Raw genomic sequence first — 24,979 nt, forward strand, 5'->3', positions numbered from 1 at the left:
ACTAATTGAAGCTCTCACCTAAAGCTCGGGTAAAACAATAACAATTCACTTGGACTCCGCCTATGTCACCACCACGGTACACTCGAGCATAGGTAGGTGGAAACGGTGACGGTTTCTAAAGTCAGATGGCACACCCGTCGCACACCAGTACCTTCTAGAGCTACTTATCAATGCACTGACACTGCCTAAGCGTATGGCTGTGGTAAAATGTATGGTATGTCCTAGAGAAATGCACTAGCTGGCCAGGTCACAAAAAGGACAGCATATGGCACTGTTGAGGAGGCTTGTGTACTCCCCATCCACTAGATTTCAGAGTCAGAACCCCCTAAGGGCAAATTGTATATGGGAACAGCCAGTTTGTACTTGAGGGTGTTACAGGAAACTACATTGCCCAATTAAAAGGAGCAATGGGTAGCCATGGGCTACACGCAATCAGCATACAACATCATATACAGACACACACCCACAGGGAAGCCTGTTATGCCACAGAACTTAGTCAACATAGCTTTGCCCCAACTCCATCTACCAGGACATACAGTCAAGGACAACATGATAGCAGAACTTCAAAGCAGTGGGTATGATTGGTTTGTTCCAAACCTATCTGAAATAGTGCCAATTTGCTTAAACAAATGCTCCGTCTGCCAACCAAACCTACTCTCAAGCTCATGTTGTCGACCACCCCCAGCCCGATGGAGCCTTTCAGAGCATTACACATCGACTTCATTGATTTGATCAATTCATGTGCTAACTACAGGTACTTAATTGAAGTGGTCTGCCCATACGCTAGGTGGATCGAAGCCGGTCCCTCTGTGCACTACGACACTCAGGCAGTGGCAACATTCCTTGTCAGAGGAGTAATAGCCAGGTTGTGGGGGAGTGCCAGACATCATCTGGTCAGACAATGGAAAGCACTTTGTTATCGAATTGTTTGACCACATTTTTACCCTATTAGGGATCACACATAAATAAGACTCAGTATACCACCCCAAAGCAACTAGAGGCTCTTGAGAGGCTAAAAAGCATTATAAAAAACAAAATAAGTAAAATTTGTGCCAGCTTCAATAAAAAGTGGCTCCACTGTTTGCCCCTAGCCTTGTTTGCATTAAGGAACACACCCAGCAGAGATCACTGCTTCACACCACACCAGACAGTAACGTGTAGACTGATGACTACACCTATCCCTAAAACTCGGACCAAGTTGAGTGCTGTGACTAGCTCTCCAGCATTGGGGGACAAATTGCATGTGTATCTCTCAGAGCTTATCCAAACAGGTCACCTATCTGCACCACAGCCAAGCTACCATTTCAGCTACCTTAACCTGGCCAAGAAGTTTACATTCAGAACTTTGTAAGAAAATGGAAGCAAACCTAATTTGAAGGACCCTACCGTCTAGTCTTCACCACGCCGACTGCCCTCAAGGTGAAAGGGAGAAAGGCATGGATCCTCCTTTCCAACGTGTGGCTGAAACCTTCCATAGCAACCCCCATGAACTGCATCCCGAACTTTCTTTGAACTGTTGAAAACATCAAACTCAAACCACCAGAAGACTTCAGACACTCCCCCGGCACATCCCAACATGCTCAAAAGTTATGTATTATTACATTTACACATTCTCTAGTCCTTAGGGATGCTATCACATCCACGTATTTTTGAAGAACAGTATGATCTAATGGTATCTATTTGAAAAATGTCACCACATTTGCATAGGGACCTCACACATCAACTTTATTTACAACGCACCAACACTAGCATCCCACATGCGCTACACTGTGCTCTTTTACACAACATGTGGCATCAGCACATGACCAGCATGGGCTCTAAGACATCAGCCAGGTAACGTTATGTTGCTGACACCACATGCAGTGGGCACAGGTAGATTCAACTTATGCCAAGATGTTGTCCCTGAAATACTGAAATGCCTACTCCATCTGTACCTGTGTAGAATTAGGACCAAGATACAGCCTAATAGAGTGGAGTCCCATACAGGAGGAGTAAACCTGACCCGCTACGAACCAATCCTACAGCACTGTACCTTCTTACTGAGCCTCACAACATCCAAACTGAGCTAACCAGGATGTGCAGGAAGGGAGTTACATGGGGGAACACTGTTTGGCCCCAATATTTTCAAGAGAAGAGATTCTTGGAGGTAGGAAAACCACCAAATCACTGCACATACTCGTCCAGGCCTTCTTCCATATGCAGTCCCAGGGTGGCCCTTAGCATATCTAGGGCTGTCAATGTTAATAGCAAATGGAACAAAGATATGGAGTTTCTGTGTAGGGCCATCCACCTCAATGACATGAAGGGAAATGAGTGTTGTGGGGAAGGGTTATATGACAATGTAGAAACCCCCTTGTCAGGAGATCTGGGGCACTGAGATAGACAGGCACACATGGATAGAAGGGAAGTGGCAACCTCTAATTGTATGGAAACTCAAGGTGTATTCCTTCTGTTTCAGAGGCAAAAGAACCATTCCACTGGGCACGAAAGAGAATTGTGGCACAATACTGCACTTTCCAGACATGCAATTAGTAACCTCCACGCTGATGGACAGCTACTAGCCGTGCAGCAAGTTTGCTTACACCAAGCTCGTCCCTAGATGGCATGGCCTCTGCTCCCTCATAACCATACACACTCCTATCCTGGTCATCCCTGGAGAAGATCTGCCTGAACTGTACCAACACCCACTGAGAAAGAAAACAGCACTGTTACATCATGCTCAAAGGAAAAGAACTGCTGATACTTTGTGTCGACTCAAAACAAGGACATTCCTGAGGATTTTAGACTGTTCACTGACACCCAATTATCAACAGGAGGGTCTATACCCTTCTTCACTGTACATATAAAAGCAAATACCCACTGGTTGCAAATAACACAGTGGGAAATGCTCAGACTGATGAACAGTACTGAGTTCAGCTTTAATGCTAAGGGTGGTCAGTAAAGTTTGCTGAGTTTTGCCCACTCTGCACTCTGCTAGGAGCACCGAGGTCAGAAAGAACTCTCTTAACCTCTGTGTAGCGCAGCTACCGGTGGCCACGCTAACTTTATGCATTGGGAACAGACATCATCCAAAATGCATCGCATCAAAAGATATCAGAGACTTTATTTAAAAATCCACTAGGTGGCAGTAGAGTTCTAAAGTACTTTTTTTGGCCTTTAGAACCAGAGCAGAGATGAACAGTCCAGTGCGGGCATGCAGAGTGGTGGTGTGTTGTAAATCCCTCATGTGTCCTTACTCAAGAGTGTATTGAGACATGCAGTAAAACAGATGGACAGAGTTCTGCATTGCCCAATTCATGAGGCATTGATTATGACATCTTGACATCTGCTTCTGGTTCGGAAGTCGTGTGTTAATTTTTATCTATTAATTCCCTGTAGGTTATCTGTGGTACACTAATACTGGCATTCAAATCCTTGCACTAACAGAAAGGATCCAAATAGGTCAGAATGCTGGGGGATAATATGCCTGAATTCACAGCGCTTCACATTTGTAATTAATCATGGGTATTCAAGTCTGTGGTTAACTGGGGCATTTAAAAACAGCTCCCCTCCCCCATCCACACCTCAACATAAGACTAAGGCTGCTTTGTTGTTGCTTTTGGAGGCAAAACAGTGAATTCCCATGTCTAGCAGTGCTTCACTTACTTTGAATCATGCACAGGAATTTTTCTGCATACTGCAGTGCAACACACACCATATATATCCAACCACAGTTAACTTCCTGATAAATTATATATTGCATATCACAGATGTGGGTTTCACCCATATGTGTCGCACTGCACATTGCATTGAATATAGCACTCACATCTCGCAGCTATGGTTCAAACTACACTGTGCTGAATGTCAGCTTGTATAAATCAGTGTATCTGTCATTGCATTTTGCACTGTACACTGCACTGTAGACAATACTGCTTGCTGTAGAGTGCAATGCCCATTATATTTATTCTACTAAGTTTTGTATGTTTAATGTTTCAGTTTCTTTGCTCCTCGTCAATGTTTTGTGGGGATTGATCTACCTATCCACACCGCTTACTGCTCATGACCCCCTGGGTGGTTGGCTGCCACATCTTCAATCCAGATTACCTGTTTATAGCTTCCTGACACACTCCATTTCTTATCATCCCAGTTTACTGCACAAGCACCTAGATTAACCATATCCCGGTGCTATTCTTATGCCAAAAACATCAGTTGCTCAACTTGGTCTGTGAGTCGGAGGCCATTACTATTTCAACACCAACCAGCACCCAAAGCCACAACTAGCTGCTAAAGTCCTCTCCAATACCCATATCTCTTTCGAGAATGTAGCACTTAGGTACCTCTGAATTGCTCCATTAAAATATCAGTCAATTATCTGGCTTGGTGTACGCACTGCATAAGAGCTCTCTCTCCTTTGTTAATTGACTGACACATATCAGTTCTCTCCAGCCCCTCCCTGATACCTCTGCCATTCCAACTGTAGTGCTATAGATTAGGCACTATACAAATAGATGATGCACCCAATCCCTACGTCTCATTACCCACAAAAAGTTTGCCCTGGAACCAATCATAATCTTTCATTTCTTTGCCTTCCCTTTCTGTAGCAAGCTGAATCATACCAATTGCCTTAACAGTCCTGTATATGACCATCCAGGTGCTACATGAATCCACTCACTGCTAAACTTTCTCCTGCAACCTTTACTGCACCCCACAAAAGTGAGGACAGATGCTAGATCACACTCTCATCTGATGTATCTGAATATACAGCACTTTAACGTGGATATCTGGTAGTTTAGACACTCTATGGATCGATGAATCATAGGCCTTGGTGCGAACGCCCACAAGAGTTCATTTTCTGGGAAGCCTCATACCTTAGAGTGTGTCTGTCTCTCCTAGGCCCCCACACATGAACCACCCAGAAACACCGGGAGACCCCGACTGGAGGCACTATCTGAATTCTCTCCGCTCAGACTGTAGGTGCAGGGACAACCATCTGCCTGCGGGTCAGGACCAATGTCTCCAATAGTGTAGGCAAGCAGCATCCAAAGCTGAGAGCCATGGGGCATTTTCTTGAGGAGCTGTGAATTTATCTTTCCACGTCCTCCTCATCTGACTTCTATGTGCTGCACTCCGTGCTGCTCCCATCTTGAGTCTTTCACTTTTTTTCCCTCATCTGAAACCACAGAAAAACCAGGGGCAGTACGGATGAATAACACAAAAGATTGGTTCTGCTATGAGCCTTTTGCCTAAACGCCAGGTGTCTCCGATGGGGTGACCATAATCCCTGAATCCCAATGAGAATTGACAGGGCAGCAATGAAGGACACGCTGACACCCCAAGAAGTTTCCAAGGGGAAGAGGGGTTGGGATGAGAGAGAAAGAGAGAAATACCAGGATTTCTGCATATTTGGATTTCTCTACTCCAGGCACTGCTTTGCTCAGGGATATCTGGATTCTGGTTCTGGATTCAGGATACTGGCAATCAAGATTTTTCAGATACAAAGGTCTGGACTCAGATTTCCCGGTAATGAGACTACACTTTAAAACAGGAAAAACTACACAGGTCTTTGGCATTAACTAACATCAGATAACCATACTGATAATTCACACTAGGCACATTCCCCAGTGTGATACAAGAATTATCCAGGAATTATCATGAACTGTAATTAATATGTACAAGGACTTTACTGAGAGAAAATAACTGGGTTAATCACAACAAAACTACTTCAAATTCTTTAGTAAGTCAAGAGTCTCAAGAGGTCAAGTTTTATATGCAAATATGCAATGGCAATCAGATTATAGTTCTCAGTAGTCCCAAATGTCTATAGAAGACCAACATCAGATCCTGATCGAGAAAACACAGTTTAAAAGCCAACTATGATCACAAGATCCATGAAGACACACCTATTACAAGAAATACAACTCTCTAATGACTTTTGAGTCACAAGATTGATCTGAATATTATTGCTGGGTTTAGATAAGTTTAATTAATTAGCACTGATCAAGATCCCAAGTTAAACAGAAGAATTTATGTTACCTTATTTGGGATGACTCTTGTCTCTTTGCTAGCGCAAGAAAGTGATATAAGAGATGAATTGCAGGCTGCCTGCCTTTTACAGGTACTGTGATAACTGCAGAGAAGATCAGAATTACTAGTTCAGAACTCATGAAGCACATCACTTTGGGGTGAATCCTTTTGCTGTGAAGGTATGGATACCGCTGGGAAGAGAGGACTGCCGCTGCAAAAGGAAGGCTGCAGAATATTGAAGACAGGTAAGAGTTGCTTCCAAGTTAAACAAGGCTAAGCAAGATTTAGTCTGAAATGCCTGATTGTTTAGCTCGATCCAGGTGCAGGAAACACACAGGGAAAACAGGAACTTGTTAATCGTTATTATAATTGCACATGTTTCTCAACTATCTTCTTTCCATTAGGAAGAACAATTAAAGAACAAGCAGTTGCTGACAGCTGACATGTGTTTCTAGGGGAGGTCGGTGAAATCCCTGTGCCTGGAGCAGTGCTTGGTCACAGCTGAGGTTGGGACTGGCATGGGCGGGAATGAGGCAGAATTGAAGCACTTGCTTTAATTCAAAGGCACAGCAGAGAGGTGGTTGGGCCAATTAGGCCAGCTCACAGTGCCTGGACAGGCACTGGGTATGCAGATGGTGACTGGGGTTGACGCTGGTAGTGCCGGGCCCTGAGTCGGCAGAGAGGGGCCTGAATGATGGAGGGGCAGCCCCCTTGGGAACTTGGCTTGGCCCTGGCTGCCACTCAGTGGCCGCGTCTGCACCCTATGGAGTCTGATCCTGTGGCCTGAGATCTACACCAGAGGTCCACGAAATGCAGACAAGGATGGAAGGAGACCACTGGGAGCCACTATGAGTGGCCCTTGAGCCTTGGAGTTTGATCTGTGTGGATCCCTGCAGCCAGCCCTGACCAAATTTAAGCTGAAGGTGACCCTCCATGGTCTGGTGACCTGCTGAGCTGGCCCCCACAGTCTCTGTGATTAGTGTTTGAGAGTCTCTGCCCTTGTGCTTGACCCAGTGGCAAGTGGGTGTGGAGGAATCTTGAGATTCTCACATATCTACTCCAGTGTGAGGGGGCCCTCCCTTCCCACCTCTTTTTGATGAGGTAAACAAATTTTTGTTTTTGACTGGGTGACTCCTTGTCTATGTCCCCCTCAGATTGTGTCTGATGTTGGGGGTGCTGAGTATTGGGATGTGTGACCAGCCCCATTTATGCAGAGGAGGATCGGACACTGGTGAGATCGCCACATGCCAGAAACCTGACCCGGGTCCTCAGAGCAGTACATCTGCAGGCCTAACACACACCAATTTGTTCTACTGACTATCATAACAGGTCCTACTATTGCACAGCTTGGTGACTGTGAGGAAAACTTCTATGACGGGCAGCCCTGAAGAGCTTACAGTAATATTTACTGTGTGGGAGACCAACTGGATACCCCTTTGTCCTTGCGACATTGGGGTGGTTCCTCCTCCCTCGGCTGGGAGGAGACCGAGTGGTGCTAACACATACTAATCCATATATGACATGGAACATCTTGCAGGGGAGGCCCAAAATCGACACACTAGAATAGCAGCATTGGCAGAAGTGCTCCTGGGTGGCCATCCCTGACAACTTCTTAGAGTGCCACAGTGCCGATTAGTGACAGAGACTGAACTGCTCTTGCCCCCCGCACCACACTCTGTCTCAGTGAGAGAGGTGAAGTGAGTCCCATCATAGCCTGGGGAAGTCATCACCAGGAAGAACAGCCCGAAGATCTCACCCACAGCCACTAGTAAACAGCATGTCCGCTGGAGTGAAGCAGCCTATTCTGAGGGGTTGGATGGGCCTCAACATCACTCTGATCCCCTTGTGACAGTAGGGACTTCACCATGACTGTGTGTGCAGTCCTGCCTCCTCTATCCTCTGCTGAGATAAGCTACCTCCTGCCTAAGCATCTCTGCCCAGGTGTGCATACCACTCTCTGGCTCCTGGTGATCAGCTACACTGGATCATGTGGAGAAGAGGTGGCAAGGGACCCCACCCAATGGGGCATCAGACTTGTGAGTCCATGGATAGTCCCAACACAGAGACAATGTCAACAGAACCTTCCTCAACACACATGCATGCGAAGCTGGATAAAGTACTAGAACTAATTGCAGACACTAGGCATGAGCTGTGTGGAAGGGCTGACACCATGGCAATTTAGGTGGTATTGCTAAGGGGGGTTCAGAGAAAATGTACTCCTTGATTTGACCACCTGGAGAGTGCCATGAATGATCTTCGAACCAGACTATTGGAACTGTAAAGCAAGGTCAGGTCCCTCACTAGATCCAGGAACTTGAAAGTAAAGCGGAGGACTCTGAGGGGCAGTCTTATTATAACAATATCTGCATTGTTGGCTACCCTGAAGTAGCAGAGGGCTTGGACGCAATGACAGTTTTTCAAGTCATGGTTGATGCAGATAGTGGCACCTACTCATCTGTCACCATACTTCACGGTATAGTGTCCCCACCAAGTTCCAGTATCCTTTCTGAGACATGCTCATGAGCTTCAATGAATAATGACACCTCCTTGGCCCTCCCGGATGTACCTCCTCAGATAGCTGACAACATAATATGAACTCCTAGCCATCATCATGGTGGTGCCAAGTCCAGCTTTTGGCTAAAGCCTACTCCTGTATTACATAATGGCAGGCATTAGGTCATTGCTTTCTAGTACAGGGCTACCCTATCCCCATAACCGCGATAAGATTGTTGGAGTGCAAATGGAATGGTTGGCTGCACTCATTCTGCTGTTTCCCAATATTTCTGTTTTATTCATTCTTTTACAATGACAAAATGGGTCTGTTGCTTTCGCTTTCTCTTTGCCTTGCTCTTGAAGGCACTAACAGTTGTGCTTGGTTTAGGTAAGCTCACAAATACCGTCCCCCTTAATACTCTCTGAAGAAGACAAATTGTATATGTGAGTATGATCTAGAGCTTCTCATTCAATGGACTATTGGTTAACTGTTTGGGTAACAACCTATTCTGAGGCTGCCCTGGGTGGGGAGTTAGGGGATTTTCAATTTTACGTTCCACAGGTCACACAGTGAGGTTTGTCCCAGTCCCCTATGATGTTTCCCCCTTCCAAACTATGCACACAGGTAGATTCAGCAGGCTTGCACCCCTCCTTCCCTGATTCCCCCTTCCCTGTTCCCCTTATATTAAACCACATGGCTAAGATAGGAATTCTAACTTGGAATGTTCATGGAATGGGAATAGCACACAAGCATCATGCAGTCCAACATTACGCCAAAATAGTGCTCCTCCTCCTTGCAAAAATGCTGGCTGGGCCAGCACTACATATTCTGGTTTCACGAGAGGAGCGCTCATATGGGTCTGACCAGGGGTCCCATTCTAGAGACTAGCTGAGGACGTAGACCCAGAGGGGCGCTATGTCCTGGTGGAAGGCCAGTTGGATGGCAGGTCCATTTTACTACCAATCCCCACATGGAGTTTACAGCTGACCATGCTAAAAGGCCAAGCCTTTAAAAAGGAGACATAAGAAGCTGTATCCCATTACTTTAGGGAGAATTGGGGCTCAGCCACACCCATGCAAATAGAATGGGAGGTGCTGAAAGTAGTGATTAGAAGCCACTGCATTTGTGCAGTAGAAAGCACTAGGGCAGGCCTACATAGGGCCTTAGTGCAGACTGAAGCGTCACCTGGGACCCTGGAGGTGGTGGGCCACTAAAACCCTACAGAACAGCTGGCTGTTACAACAGCTTTAGACCACTGGACTCACTTAATAGACCACTTACATTGTCTGGACTTCAGAGCTTGGCAGGTGAAATACATACAGAAAGGGACAAAGCAGGCTGCTAGCTAGCTTGGCTATTGTGCAGTGCGACACCTAAATCCCCCATCACTATGATCAGATCAACTCTGGCACACATAATCACTAGCCAAATGGAAATATACTTGCCATTCTCCACGCATTTCCTGACATTATATAACCTTCACCCACCGATCGTCAAGCTCACATCAGTGCTTTCCTCAATGAGCTTACGTTACCTACCCTTGACCCCTTAGATAGAGAGGAATCGAACGTCCCATGAAATCCAGGGGGCCATCAGAGGCCCAGCCATGCATTAAACCCCAGGCCTCGTTGAATTGCCTGTTGAGTTGTATAAAGCTTACGAATCCCTCTTAGCCCCTAAACTTCTGGAACTCTCCCAGGCTGCTCTTACAGAGGGACGCCTCCCACTGTCACTTCAAGAATAACTACTAGTGCTCCTGCCTAAGTCTGTTAAAGGCCCATTAGAGGTAACCTCATATCACCCACTATTAACGCTAGGAACGGATGAAAACATTCTTAGTGGAATTATAGAGGTCCAACTGTTGGAGCACATGCCACAACTGGTGCACCCGAATCAGAATGGCTTTACCCCTGGAAAACCAACCACCCTTAACATCCAAAGATTACATAGAGTAATGGAGGTGGCCCCAGCCAAGTGGCCATACGCAGCCTGCTTGGTGTTAGATTTAGAAAAAACATTTGACATGGTGGAATGGGGTTACCTGTTCTCCAGTCTGATTACACTGGGTATAACTGGTAGGCTCCAAAGACTCTTCAATATATTTTACGCAGAGACCAAAGCCTCAGTAAAAATAGGTCAATGCATCTCAGCTCCATTCTCAGTGAGCAGAGTGACCCTTCAAGTGTGCTCCCTGTCAATGCTCCTGTTGTCCTGGCGATGGAGCTGCTTGAGCAGCGGCTCCGCCAGGGAGCCTGGGGTGAATCATACCTTTAAATGAGGAGACACATTCTGTCTCCTTTTATGCTGACAATGTACTCATTTACATCCGTGGCATACGGGCTGAGATCCCTGAGATAAAAGAGATCCTATCAGAGTTTAATATGGTTTCAGGTCTCAGAGTCAATGGAACCAAGTCTTGTGTAGTTCCGATCATTGTTAACTGCCCTCCACAAAATCTAACTGTAGACACATACCTTATGCACTGGGAACCCCTCACATTCTGATACTAAGGCATTAGAATAAACCACAATATGCAGGACCAAATAGACAGTAAACTCACCAGAGCTATATTATCCCTTTGTCCCCAATTATCTTTTTGGAGCACCCTTCCACTTATAGTTTAAGGAAGAGTGTCTCTATCCAAATGGTGATGCATATACCACGGTCCACCTTCCGTGCTCTGCCGTCGATGCTAGGGAGTTTATCTGGAATAAGGGCAGGAAATGAGTTGCACTATGGAAATTGTAGTTACCTTCAAAGAAGGAGGGCTGAGGGGCTCCAAAATTTGATCATTACTCAATAGCTGCTTGGTTGCAATGGCCTCTTTGGTGGCTACTGAAGCATCAGATGGATGAGTTTGGATTACCATTCATAGAGTGATTGGGGGAGCATTACTTCCACAAGTGAAACTCGAGCAGGAGACTAACAATTTACTACGCATAGCATATGAAAGCTACTAGTCATCACTCCATACTCCCCAGAAAATAGACTAAGTACTATCAAACCATTCTGTGACTTGGTCGGTAGAGAGAGATTGGCGGACTGGGTTGAGGCTGAGGTGGGAACCCTGGGAGACCTGTTTCACGATGGTGCACTTATACCCTTTGATCAGCTGCAACAGAATGTGAGCAGCCAGTAGGTCACTTTCTGGTTTACAGTAAACTGGTGCCAGAGCTGGGCCTGTTATGGCACATCATTGAGATAGAGCAGAGCAGCACCCATTATAGCATGCACTCCACATCATGGGTAGCGTTCGTAGACTCATCACGTGGATCACAAGGGTATTGGTCGATACCACACAAGGCCCCTTATTACCAACTCATCAATGCTGGGAAAGAGACATAGGCCGTGACCTGACATCCAAAGAATGGGGCAAGGTGCTATGTTATCCATGGAAACTATCACAGAACACTAAGACCCTCATTACAACCCTCGCAGTCGGTGATAAAGCAGCAGTAATACCACCAACAGGCCGGCGGTAATAAATATGAAATCATGACCACGGCGGAAACCGCTCAGACAGACAGCCACTTTAACACACCGACCTCCAGGGCGAAATAAACAGGCTCCACAGCGGTAACCGCCAACAGCCAGACGAAAGACTATGTACCACCGACAGTAATATAACACACCTATTCGCCACCTTATCCGGGGCGGTACCAATGACATCAAAAGCCTGGCGGAAACACTGCACAGAAGGGAAACAACTCACCTCTGGACACTCAAGGAAGAACCACGGAACCATGGAGCCCGAGTTGCATGTCTTCCCCATGCTCTTCTACCTTCTGCTCCATTATGAACACCAACGCCGCCGAAGACGACCACAGTCGTCTAGCATACAGGGAAGGGTGGGAAGAAAAAGAGAATGACACACACCCCATCCCCCCACCCCCAACAGCACACACACAATCAGATGTGGTAACACAACATGTATACCCCGTACCCCTCAGGAATAATGCAAGGATAACTACTATAGTGTAAAAAGGCTGTAGTAAGATAAGTATAGGTGAAATTTGTGCATCCAAAAAAAAAAGTATGCCCAGTCCTCAATGTCCGTGGGCCACAGGGCCACATCACAAAGTCCAAGGCCAAACCTGGTTCCTGCAACAACACAGAGAGAACACTGCAGGGGCATCATGTCGAAAATAGACAGGCACCTCAGGGGGACCTCAGCCGGAAGATGGTACAACACCACTGGTCCTGGAGGGGGCAACATGCACATCACTCTGTCCTGGGGAGTGCAAGGCCACAGTCTCTCAAGTGGGTGACTTGCCCACTGGCTATGGAGGGGGCAACATGCCCTGTGCTTGGTACTGGGGAGTGCAAGGCCACAGGTGCTCAAGTGGGTGATTTGCCCACTGATTTGTCCTGGGGAGTGCAAGGCCACAGTCTCTCTTGTGGGTGACTACTTCCACTGGTTCTGGAGGGGGCATTGTGCCCAGTGTGCTTCATCCTGGGAAGGATGGGGTGAGTGGATGGCTTCTCCACTGGTTCTGGAGGGGGCATCGTGCCCTGTGATGCAGGTCTTGGGTCGTGCAAGGTCACAGTGTCTCAGCTGGGTGTCAGACCCACAGGATTTGCAGGGGCCAGGCTGCACAACAGCCCATGGACGTAGGACTACACACTGTCCGCCAGCTGTGACGGCTGCTCAGTGGTGGCAGTGGCGGTACAGGTGTCGGTGCTGGCAGTGGTGGGGTGAGGCTCCAGCCCTTTCCCTGCAGCCTCGGACGGCTGCCCACTGGGGATGCTGCTGCTGGCAGAGGTGCTGGTGTTGGTGCTGGCAGTGGTGTGGGTGAGGGTGTGTGGGGTGATGTGATGGGGTGTGTAATGTAAGGTGTGTGGATGGTGTATAGGTGATGATGTTATGTGGCTCTGGTTGTGTGTGTGCTCTTGCTGTCTCTGGTGGCAATTCTTTCTAGTTGTAAAGGGTTGTGGGTAGTGTGGGTGTGTGTCCCATAGTGGTGTGGTTGTGTGGGTGTGGTGTGTGTATGGGTGTCAGGTGTGTGTAGTTTGAATTGTCCAATGTGGTGTAGTTTTGTTTTAGTGTGTGTATTTTGAGCTCAGCTGTATGTACCGCCAATGGTTTACCGCCATTGAATGTCCGCTGCAGTGATAAGTGGGTCATAATGCTGTGGATGTAGTTCTGTTGGCGTAACGGTGTGGGTTTTGCTACCACCAGTTTATCACTGACCTTTGAGCTGGCGGACTTGTGTGTGTGGCTGTATAGTGATGGATTGGTATGTGTGTGTCCTCATATGGTTGGCGGTTATCTGCCGCGGCGGCATTATGTTGGCGGCAGTCGGCATGGCGGAAAGCGGGATTTACCGCCAATGTCATAATAAGGGCCTAAATTTCAATACATACCACACAACATTCATCACAGGGAGTACCTCACATGGACAAGCTTACATAAAATGTTTGTGTCCACCTCACTCTGTCCCAGATGCCGTGCACTGAAGGCTAACATAGCGCACATGTTGTGGTACTGCTCGGCCATCACAACTTTGTGGATAGAGGTCACGGAATCATTGTCAGAAGTGACGGGTCCAATGGCCTGCTTACCATGGAGGGGTACAACTAGGCCTGTTCAAGTTGAAAAAGGCACAAAGGGTAACTAAGCGGTTTATAGACCTGGTGTTGGTCATTGCCCATTGCTCCATAGCAATGCACGGGAAAGCAGAATTACTACCGGGACTGCAACACTGGTGCGCTGCAAAGGTAGTGGTGCTTCGGTGGGAGGAGGCCAGAGGACCGTGCAAGATGGCAATATCAGCTTCAGGGGATACCTTGTTGCAAAATGTTCATATGTACAAAAGCACCCTTGCAGACTAGATTGCGGTCCTCATAGTGCCACAGCGGCTTGCCATCATGCACTGATCTGACCACTATAAATGAGCATAAATGGCAGGTGCTAGAATAAAGTGTATATATCTTATAAATTGCTAACGTGACATGTGCTCTAAGGAATACATCGTCATATATTTCATAAAAGTGCAAAAGTGCTATATTTAGAAATTCTATATGTTCTAAAAATATAATACCAAATTGACGATATTCATTCCCATGTCTAATGCAATAATGGTACTGTTAAAAACTAGAGCATCGCAATACCAGATCATATGAAATATTCTCTTTCAAGACCTTAATGATACATGGATCTTGAAGTACCAATGAAGTTCTTTCAGTATCTGGGCAATCACCCATATTATTCTCACAAATCCCCAAGAAACAATAAACAACCTCTCAAGACAATTAGTTATTTGATACTTCTACTCTTGGTATTGGACACAGCACCTTTTCATAATTGCACTGTGATCTTCTACTCTAACACAAACTAAAACCCTCTGTCATTTATCTTATATTAAAGAGGCAAAGGGGAGCACCCATTTTCCCCTCCCCCAAAACATGTCATCACAGTACTCCTAGCACTCCATTTCTTAGTCTACATGCTAATGTCCACAGTTAGTCCCACAGAGGTGTTGGAAAAACTTCAGTCCATAAGTGCGTGATAACAACTTCCTGTATAAGAAGTTAAATCTCAATCAATGTTGCAAAAAAGCAGAGCCTGTGAAGGAGTTAGAAAAGTAATATCTGTATCCATCGTTAAAATACATGAAGTTCTGCATCATAGTTCAAACTCCAAGGGATCTCAATATTCATCAATATTATCCATCTTGACTCAGATTGTCTAAGAGCACACTGCCAATCTCCACCTCTTGGTGTTCTAGTCAGATTATGGATCCCATAGTAACAGAGACCAGTGTTGTTCCCACCATGGCTCTCCCAAATATGCTTAGCAATTGCATAAGCCGTTCTTGTTTTGAATTGCTCTGAGGTGTTGCAAAATATAAAGTTTTAACTTGTTAATAGTGCTCCCAACATATTGATTTCCACAATCACAGTCCAAAATTGAAACAACATATTGGGTATCACAATTTATCCAATGTTTTATCTTGAATGACCTCCCGTTTTGTTATTTCAGCCAAATTGACATGCCTTGCATAGTTGACAGCACCAAAAACCTTTTTGTCGCTTTTGTAGCCAGTTCATTTTTTCTCTCTTGTCAACCTACTAGAGAACTTTTTTTGCTATACGTCGCCTACAGGTGTTCCAGTAACACATTCCACACAGTCTCATCCATCCTCAGAAAGTGCCAATGTTGCTGAAGTGATTGTTTAACTGATCTATTTGAGGAATCAAGAAGAAAAAAGTGAGGAATCACAGTTCATTATATAGCATATCTGTTCTGTCTCAATATCATCTTCTGCGGATTGCTTGGGGACTAATAACTCATCTCTCTTGCATGTCCTAGCCCTCTTCAAGGCATCCTCTACCAAATTCCGGGAATATTCTCTTTCCAAAAATCTCTGGCACATTATTGTTGCTTCAGATGTAAGCACTTCTTCTTGTGAACAATTCCTCCGGACTCTTAGAAGTTCCCCATATGGGATTCTCTACTTTAGGGCCAGTGGATGTCCACTGTTGTCATGCAACAGGTTATTGCTACTCATATGTTTCCTATTTATGCTGGTACAGACTTTTTCACCCTCAAATAAACTGAATTATCCAAGTACATGATATTTTTTGCACTGATTTCATGAGTGAAGGGAGACCAAGGAGGGTGTTAGTAGAGGGGCATTAGGGAGGGCTGTGTCCCCCCCAAATTGTAAGGGACCAGTCTCACTCCAGTCAGACATGATAAACAGCCAGAACAACCAGCGACTCATGCAACGTTGAGTTAGCTTAAACAATCCAAACAGTAAAAAGGTCAGGGTCTTGACTTTTGCAGAAACAGAGGATCCCCAGGCCCCCACAAGAAGCCCCCAATTCAGTTATCACCATTTTCCTGCCCTCAGCCCAGGAAAAGTAGAATTAGAGGGGGCACCCGCAAGTGCATCTGTGCAAGGTTTGGATCTAGGTACCGCGCCTCAGCCTCATGATGCTCACAGGAAACTTCTAGGGTATATGGAAGTAGTGAGAGTAATAAGTTTCCAGCAACCCCAGTGCCAGAAACAGATATATGGTCCGCAATTCTGAATTTAATGCAGACAACAGTAACAGCCCTACAGTTTCATTCTCATAAAATGGATATCTAGGTCGATTTGCTAAATACTTTGGCAGTGTTTGTGGCAGGAATTGATGACAAGCTACAAGAATTAAATTCACTGATAACTAGGGTGTAAAAAAAACAACTTAAGGACTTTTGCCAGTAGATTGTCTGGCACAACTTCCAGCATCCATTGAAGGAATCCTGAAAGAGCTTTGTACCCCAGGTAACAAGGAGGAACCAGTCACGCCCTTGTTTCTGGGCTCGCCTGCCACGCCCTCAGTCCAAGAGTTCATGAAGGACAATCGATATAGCCTGCCCGGATCCCTAGCTAGAAAAACTTGTAACAAAGAGGGCTGTGCCACTATATCAACAACCTTAGTTAATCAAGAAGGCACCCTGGAACACCCTACTCACATGGCACACACTCAGGAATTGCAAGGGCACTCCCACCAACATTTGACAAGGAGAGAGCAGAAACGTGCAAGGAAGGGCAGGAAGAATACACAGGTGGCCCCCAGAGACATCACAGAAGTGTTAATCTGCAAACTGGAGGACGAAGATATGGGGGCAATTCCCCCAAGTCCCCCACAAAAGACAATTTCCCCCTGGAGACCCTCGACTCCCACTCCGGCATTGGCAGGGCCACAATCAGAAGATACTGCCAGGCCCCTCATGGATCGGCAAGTCACCACTCTAATACAGACCGAGAGGGCAACCAGGAAGATACTGGGTGTCTCGTGGGCAGGAAAGTAGAGATGGCATCTAGGATAGATCAATCAGGAACCCTTGTATAGCAATTAAACCTTGTAAATAATACAAACCAGTCCACGTTGACCCATGGTCTCCAGTTGGTATGGATCCTGGAATATAAGTCTAGGGGTCCCTAACACATGCTTAACCTATCCACTATCCTCAAATTAATAAATGCTCTTCCAGGCCTGGATCTGGTGTCTTCAGATGATATTGCTGCTATAGAATTGATACAATCTTATGGTTGCCAACATTCGTACCCTACAGTAGTAGTATTTGCATCATACGACCTCCCATTGCAAATTTTGGAAAAGAAAAATACCCTAAAAGACTGGGTAATTGAGGTTGTTCCATACTTAGGGGAAAGATACCCATATCGGCTAATGCAGGATTGCCCTTTAAAAATGATGGAAGTAATGCCCTGGTCAGTTTTGCGAGGAGCAAATGGGAAGTCCAACACCGGTGAGTCTGCTAAAGAAGTAGCTGGAGAAGGGATGGCAGTTCAATTAGATCTGAAAATATAGATCAGGGAAGAAGAGACCCAAAGAAGGGTCACGTTCAGACAATCATTGACAAAAGGCCAGCCCTAGGACAAATGGTCTTGGCTTCTGACGGCGTTAGTTTCCAGGTCATCTCCAAAACACTGAACGATAGCTCAACTACCACCTCATTTGCAAGGTCGATTGGGTATTTGCTGTTGGAACATAAGGGGCCGTGAGTCCAAGCTGCAAGATGCAGAGGTTATTCAATTTCTGGGTTCTTTTGATATTATAATGCTGCAGGAAACATGGGCATTAATGAGTCTTCCCTTAATCGGATACAAGGAATTTAGCAAGCCAGCAGTAAGACTCAACACTTTTGGAAGGGCTAAAGGAGGTTTGGCAAACTACAGCAGCACTAGGCTTACGGCCAAGATGCAAGATCCGCAGAAAGGAGATCACCATTCCTGCTGATTTGCTTGGATGACTGGGCAAAAAACACATGTGATCTTTTGATTCTGATTAAAGTTTATGTTAATCCTAAAAAGAAAATGATAGAAGCCAATAAACTTTTAGATCATCTGCTTCACATTAAAAAATCATTCAACTATGCCCACTGGCTTGTCTCAGGTGATTTTAATCTTAATCTATTTCATTCACCAAGTGCGGATCATGTGCAAACAGCAGTCCCACTGCCTAGTCAATCCCTGCCTCCTCAGAGGGAGAAAGATAAAATCGATGAAAAGTTAATTAAGAGCTGTGAGTTAGAAGGTCTCTTTGTGGTGAATGGGCGGTGGCAGTCAGACATTCTGCACGCTTGGACAAGAACCTAGGAAAAAGTGGTTTCACACCTAGACTACACCCTGGTAAGCGCTTCTTTATTTCATTTTGTGAGTGATTTCAGAATACAAGATCATCCAAGTAGCACCCCTAACCCGCAAATAATTACAGTTCAGAGCAAAGTACGTATCCAGGAAGAATCAAATCTCCTTAAGGGTGAGCTCCGTTCTGAAAATTTAAAGAGACTAAAATGGAGTTCCCGTTCGGTTAAACACAAGCGGAGGAAGCAGTTGTGTCCCTGGAAAACATGGCTAATGAACCTCAGAATGTAGTTGCCATATGGGAATCATTCTCAAAAATCCGTTTTAATCATTCTTTGGCGAAGGGTAGGTCTAGGGATGCATACCTGGGACATAGTAACAACAAACCTATGCATTGTGCAGTACGGTTGAGGAAATCGGTGGTGAATAGACTATTGAGGCAACTGCGGAAACATCCGGAAGATGGATCCATCCTAAAATCTCTACAGGAGGAAAGGAAGCTCCTAAAATGGGACATTTGGCTTTAAAAAAAATCGAAACAAGAAATGCTATGGGCAAACTACATCATGCATCGGCATTGGTAAACTCTAGACCTTTCTGGAGATTGGTTAATAGTATTGAAAAAGGCCCCAGGGCAGCCAACAACACAAACATTAATGAGGAATTATGGATGGGATACTTGAACTCCCACCTGAAGGAATCATCATCAGCATTTGCTGGCCCAGCATATAAGGTAAGGTCAGGCTGTATTTTTATTAACACTGTCTTGGGGCATCGGGGCTTTTATTATGATTGTGTTCTTTTATTATGATGAATGACTGTTTTAATGTTGGCTACCACTGCTATTTGTGCATTGCACTTTGGTATTGTGAGTACAACAGCCCTACTTGCAAACACCAAGGCCCATATTTATACTTTTGCTCGCGCCGCATTTGGGATACTTTTTGACGCAAAAGCGGGGCAAACTTACAAAATACCATTGTGTTTTGTAAGTTTGAGCCGATTTTGCGTCAAAAAATGATGCAAATGCAGCGCTAAAAAGGTAGAAACATGGGCCGAAATGTGATATATAATGTTGTAATGGACAGTAGGATCTTAGTCTAAGAATTGTTCCCGAGTTTAAGTGTGCTTAATATGAGGTATTGCACTTTGGTATTGTGAGTATAACAGCCCGGCTTGCAAACAAAAAATGTGATATGTAATGTTATAATGGACAGTAGGATCTCAGCTTAAGAATTGTTCCTGGGTTTTAGGTGTTCTTAATAGGAGGTATTTTTAACATGATTGTGCTATGATATTTTAGTATGTGCATGTTTACATGACACTTTTTGCACTTGCACTTTATTGAGTACAAGAGTTTTGCATGCTAACAGAAGAGGGTTATGGGTGAATGGGCAAGATCACTCCTGGTATGGCTAACTTGGACTGTGTTTTCCAGCCATTTTATGTTTTTTTATTAACCAATAAAGTACTTTTTCACAAAAACAACACTGCATTATACCACAGTTGACTTTGTGCTCTCCCACTGTACACCATTCAAGTATACACCACTACACTGTACGGCACTCCACTGTACCCCACTTAACAGTACGCTATTCCGGTTCACACCACTCCACTTTACCACACTCGACTGTATGCTATTTTAGTATACAATGTTACAATATATGCCCCTACAGTATACAACACTCCACTCTATACCATTCCACTGTATGCAATTACAGTATATGCGAATACATTCTATAATATTTACAGAATATAACTTCACTTTACCACACTCCACTTGATGCTCTCCCACTGTATACCCCTACACTATATACTACTAAGCTTCATGCAACTGCAATAGACAGCATTCTACTGTATCTGACTTCAGTGTATGCCACTGCAGTTTATGTGACACCACTCTACGCCACTCCACTGTATGTCATTCCAGTGTACAGTACTCTAGTCAAACTCATTGCACTTTGTTCCAGTCCAGTATACCAAAATATACTGTACCACAGTAGACTTTATAACACTATCCACAACTATATTGTACCACACTTTATAACACTTCACTCCAGAACAGTAATCTGCAAAACACTACATTAACTATAACTTTTACCTTTTCCCTCCACTACCTATACCGTTGTGTATTAGAGCAGGAGAAATCAGAGCATTGTTAACAACACTTATGACATGTCAAATTACATGATTTGCTGGAACACACTACATTGGACAGAGGTGATTTATAGTTAATGTAGTGTGACAAGTGAGGTGAGAAGACTGTACAGAGCTGCGTGAGTTATGTGAATTTTGAGATGCTGCGTAAATTGAAATGTGAGTTATACGTATGACATATTAGTGTGAAAGAAGTGTTTAAATGATCAATTTAAGATACAACTGTAACTGTATAAGTCTGTGTAGTTTAATTTGGGTTTGTATAGTGAACAGAAATAAAGTTTGTCTAACTATATCTTAGGTTTCACCTTTTTTTGGGAATATATATATATATTTGTGTGTACATTGTTAGGTCTGGCCACACCTGTGGCAGATACTCTCCCTCCGATCATCCAGGGGGAAAGAGCAGAGTGGCCTGAGTGACAGAAGAAGTATCTCTATCACTTCTGCCCTCTTTATTCCTACCCCGTGGCTCTCTGAGCTAATCCTAAATACTAATTAAAGTCTGAGTGTTGGAATTTGTATTTGGGAGATTTGGGGAGATCGCTTCACTCCCACAGACTCCTGAATCTCCAGGTGAGTACAGACCTGTCATCCTTTTTATAGTAATTTTCCACGAAAGAATCAAGATGGACTTGCTGTGTGGGCTGCAAATTTGGGTTCTTAACTGATGTTCTAGTTTGCTCTGAGACCCACCATATCATTTATTCCATCAAGTGCTGAATTTGGATCTCACCTTCTGCCTCATTTGCCTCTAAACTAATCTCAACCTGTGGTGAGCCAATGAATGTGAATAACAGGGATGCAGGAATACACCTCTGCTCAAAACACATCTCAATAGATTCTATGGGATTAACACACAGGCCCGTATTTATACTCCGTTTGCGCCGAATTAGCGTTGTTTTTTTCGACGCAAATTCGGCGCAAAACTAACGGCATATTTATACTTTGGCCTTAGACGCGTCTAGCGCCAAAGTATGGGCAAATAGCGTCATTTTTTTGCGTGAACGCCTTCCTTGCGTTAATGAGATGCAAGGAAGGCGTTCCCGTCTAAAAAAATGACGGCGACGCAAATGCGTCGTATTTATACTCCCGGGCAAAAATCACGCCCGGGAGTGGTCGGGTCAAAAAACCCTGCATTTGCGCCACTTTTTAACGCCTGGGTCAGGGTAGGCGTTAAGGGGCCTGTGGGCTCAAAATGAGCCCACAGGTGCCCTCCCATGCCCCCAGGGACCCCCCCTGCCACCCTTGCCCACCCCAGGAGGACACCCAAGGATGGAGGGACCCATCCCAGGGACATTCAGGTAAGTTCAGGTAAGTATAATTTTTTATTTTTTTTAATTTTTTTTGGTGGCATAGGGGGGCCTTATTTGTGCCCCCCAACATGCCACTATGCCCAATGACCATGCCCAGGGGACATAAGTCCCCTGCACATGGCCATTGGGCAAGGGGGCATGACTCCTGTCTTTACTAAGACAGGAGTCATTTAAATGGCGTCTGGGCGTCGAAAAAAATGGCGCAAATCGGGTTGAGGTGATTTTTTTGCCTCAACCTGACTTGCCCCATTTTAAGACGCCCTAACGCCATTTTCCCCCTACGCCGGCGCTGCCTGGTCTACGTGGTTTTTTTCCACGCACACCAGGCAGCGCCGGTCTGCTAGCGCCGGCTAACGCCATTCCATAAATACGGCGCCCGCATGGCGCTTCAGAATGGCGTTAGACGGCGGTAAATTTTTTGACGCTAAACTGCGTTAGCGCAGTTTAGCGTCAAAAAGTATAAATATGGGCCACAATGTTTTCCTTACAATTCTCTCTACTTCTAATCCCCTTCTCCTACTGGTAATCCTCTCCAGGATATCCTGATTATATTGTCCTCTGTGCTTTGATGGTATTTCTAGCATATGGGATGCTGAATAAGCCTCTTGGGGATATTGCAAAGGACACCGACCTCCTAGATGTGTAGTCATTGTCAAAAGGGATAGTCAGGAAGTGGGAAGTTGGATTGCTGTCCTATCATACTTTTCATATTCTTCCAATTTTTGAAGTAACTAGATGGCTTGACTATTGGCGATTAGTTGGGCTTGCAGGAGACTTGCAATAGAGCTGTCACCTGTCCTAAAGTGAAGAGTAATGGCTTCATCGTTGGCGTCCTTGTTTCTTTAGCTGGGGAAGTTAATCTAGAACAAGCATGCCTCTCAGAAATATGATGCTGCCCTTCAAAGATCTCAAAGTGAGTAGTAATGCCCAAGCCTTGCTTTCAATAACTAAGGGCCGGATTTAGAGTTTGGTGGAGGGGGTTACTCATCAGAAACATGTTGGATATCCCCTCCTCCTTATTACAATTCCATTATAGCCTATGAAGATCATAATACAGAGGATGGATATCTGTCGCACTTGTGACAGAGTAACCCATTCCCAAACTCTAAATTGGTGGCAGTGGTAGTGGGTGGGCAATCGGTAGCTGGCTTCTGGCCATTGGTCGAGGTTTGGTCCTGCAGGAGGCCATGTTTGAAGCCCCAAAAAATGACATTACATTTCTAGGCTTGCCAAGAACAGGTAACAAGGTCGTCCAAAAAGCAGGCCCAAAACTAGCTTATTGGACATATAAAAAAGGTCTTTACTAATGCCTGAAATCGGCAAGGTCAGAATCGCTTGTAAGAACAAACAAAGTGAGGTGCAGGAGTGTGTCAGAAGAAACAGGTTGCTTCTATGCACTTTCTGCACTTCTGCATACACCCCCTGTTTCACTGTAATACCAATGTTATTCAGAGCATTTGAAAGTCATTGCTCCATTAAGAAGATAATGAGGTAAAAATTTGAAACATTTACAGAGATTTGCAAACGTAAATGTCGTTTTTGAGACAATGAAAATGTAATAAATCTTAGAGTAAACCTCAAATCAAGTAAACTCAGTGTTGGTAACTTGTCAGTAACTTTGCTGCATTAATACCTCATTCATCACTTGCCTGAGTGTGTACAGCAATTGCATTGGGTAGACTCTCCCAATCCATGTGACTTCAATGCCAAATATTGAAAATACTGTCAAATACTGAAAGGCAGAGGTAATAGAAAGTATTACCTGCCAGGCCAGGGAGGGGTTTGAAGGCAGTAAACAGCAGCAAGAGTGAGCTGCAAATGTTCTTTCATTAGAATTCTGCAGGGGTAATTTCCTTCCAGGCATCCCTCCAGTCGTCCACTTCCCCAGATGTCAAAACCAACAGTAACCTTGCCTAATGATAATTTCAGGGAGCAGGCATCTATGCACTGCCCACCACTTGCAAGCCACAGCAGGTCCTTACAAGGGCTGGTGTGCAGTTTGGCCTGAGAGTGTGTGCTTAGCTGGCTGTTCACGGGTGGCAGCCCCCGGCCATCTCTCACATGCATCATCCTAGGACCAGAGATGCTGCAGTCTAAACCACATGGATTCTTATTGGGAATCTTGGAGACTATTGCCAGGTTTTGGAGTCTAAACCATATGGCCTCTACCTGAAAGACTAATGCAAAGTTTACAGACTTGAGTCAGCTAGAATATAGGATGTATGGTAAGCCTTGGAGCTACTACATAAAAGTAATACAGAGGCACGACATAGGTGTTAATCTAAGTTTTCCCTCTGATACTACTGCACGTGTCTATCTAAAATGTCATTTCTGCTCTTTCATTATGCTCTATTGAGCCCTGTTATAGGACGTGATGAGATTGTAGCAAAATCTAATTATGCTTCTATGAAATTTAAAAACACAATATTTCGCTTTAGACATCTTCATATGAAACACATTTTCTGCTGGAAGCAGACTCCTGTGAGTATCTAAAATTATTTTTTGTGAGAGGTATGCCCTCACTTGAAAATTTCTTAATTGATACCAGCAAACCTATATATTACGTCTTCTATGCAATTTTGTGAAAATATTACACATTCTTGCACACCCATAGCATGATGGATAGCTGGCCTAAACTCATATCTCTACATGCATGGAGCCAGTTGCATGCACTATATATACACATTTGCATCATATCGGATCGACTGGAAACCGCCAGCTCAGCCAGGATCTCAGATCCCAGCGGTCTGGAGGCTGGTGGCTGGTGGCAGTCCTAACCCTCCATGGCAGCGCTGCCCTGGGGATTGTGACCCCCTTCTCTGTCAGCGATTCCATTGTGCTAGCACCGCCTGGAAAAGGCTGGTGGAGAATGGGTGCAGGGGGCCCCTCCACTACCCGTGCATTTGGCA

This window comes from Pleurodeles waltl, chromosome 12 (genome assembly GCF_031143425.1).
Source record: "Pleurodeles waltl isolate 20211129_DDA chromosome 12, aPleWal1.hap1.20221129, whole genome shotgun sequence".
In the NCBI taxonomy this organism is placed as follows: domain Eukaryota; kingdom Metazoa; phylum Chordata; class Amphibia; order Caudata; family Salamandridae; genus Pleurodeles; species Pleurodeles waltl.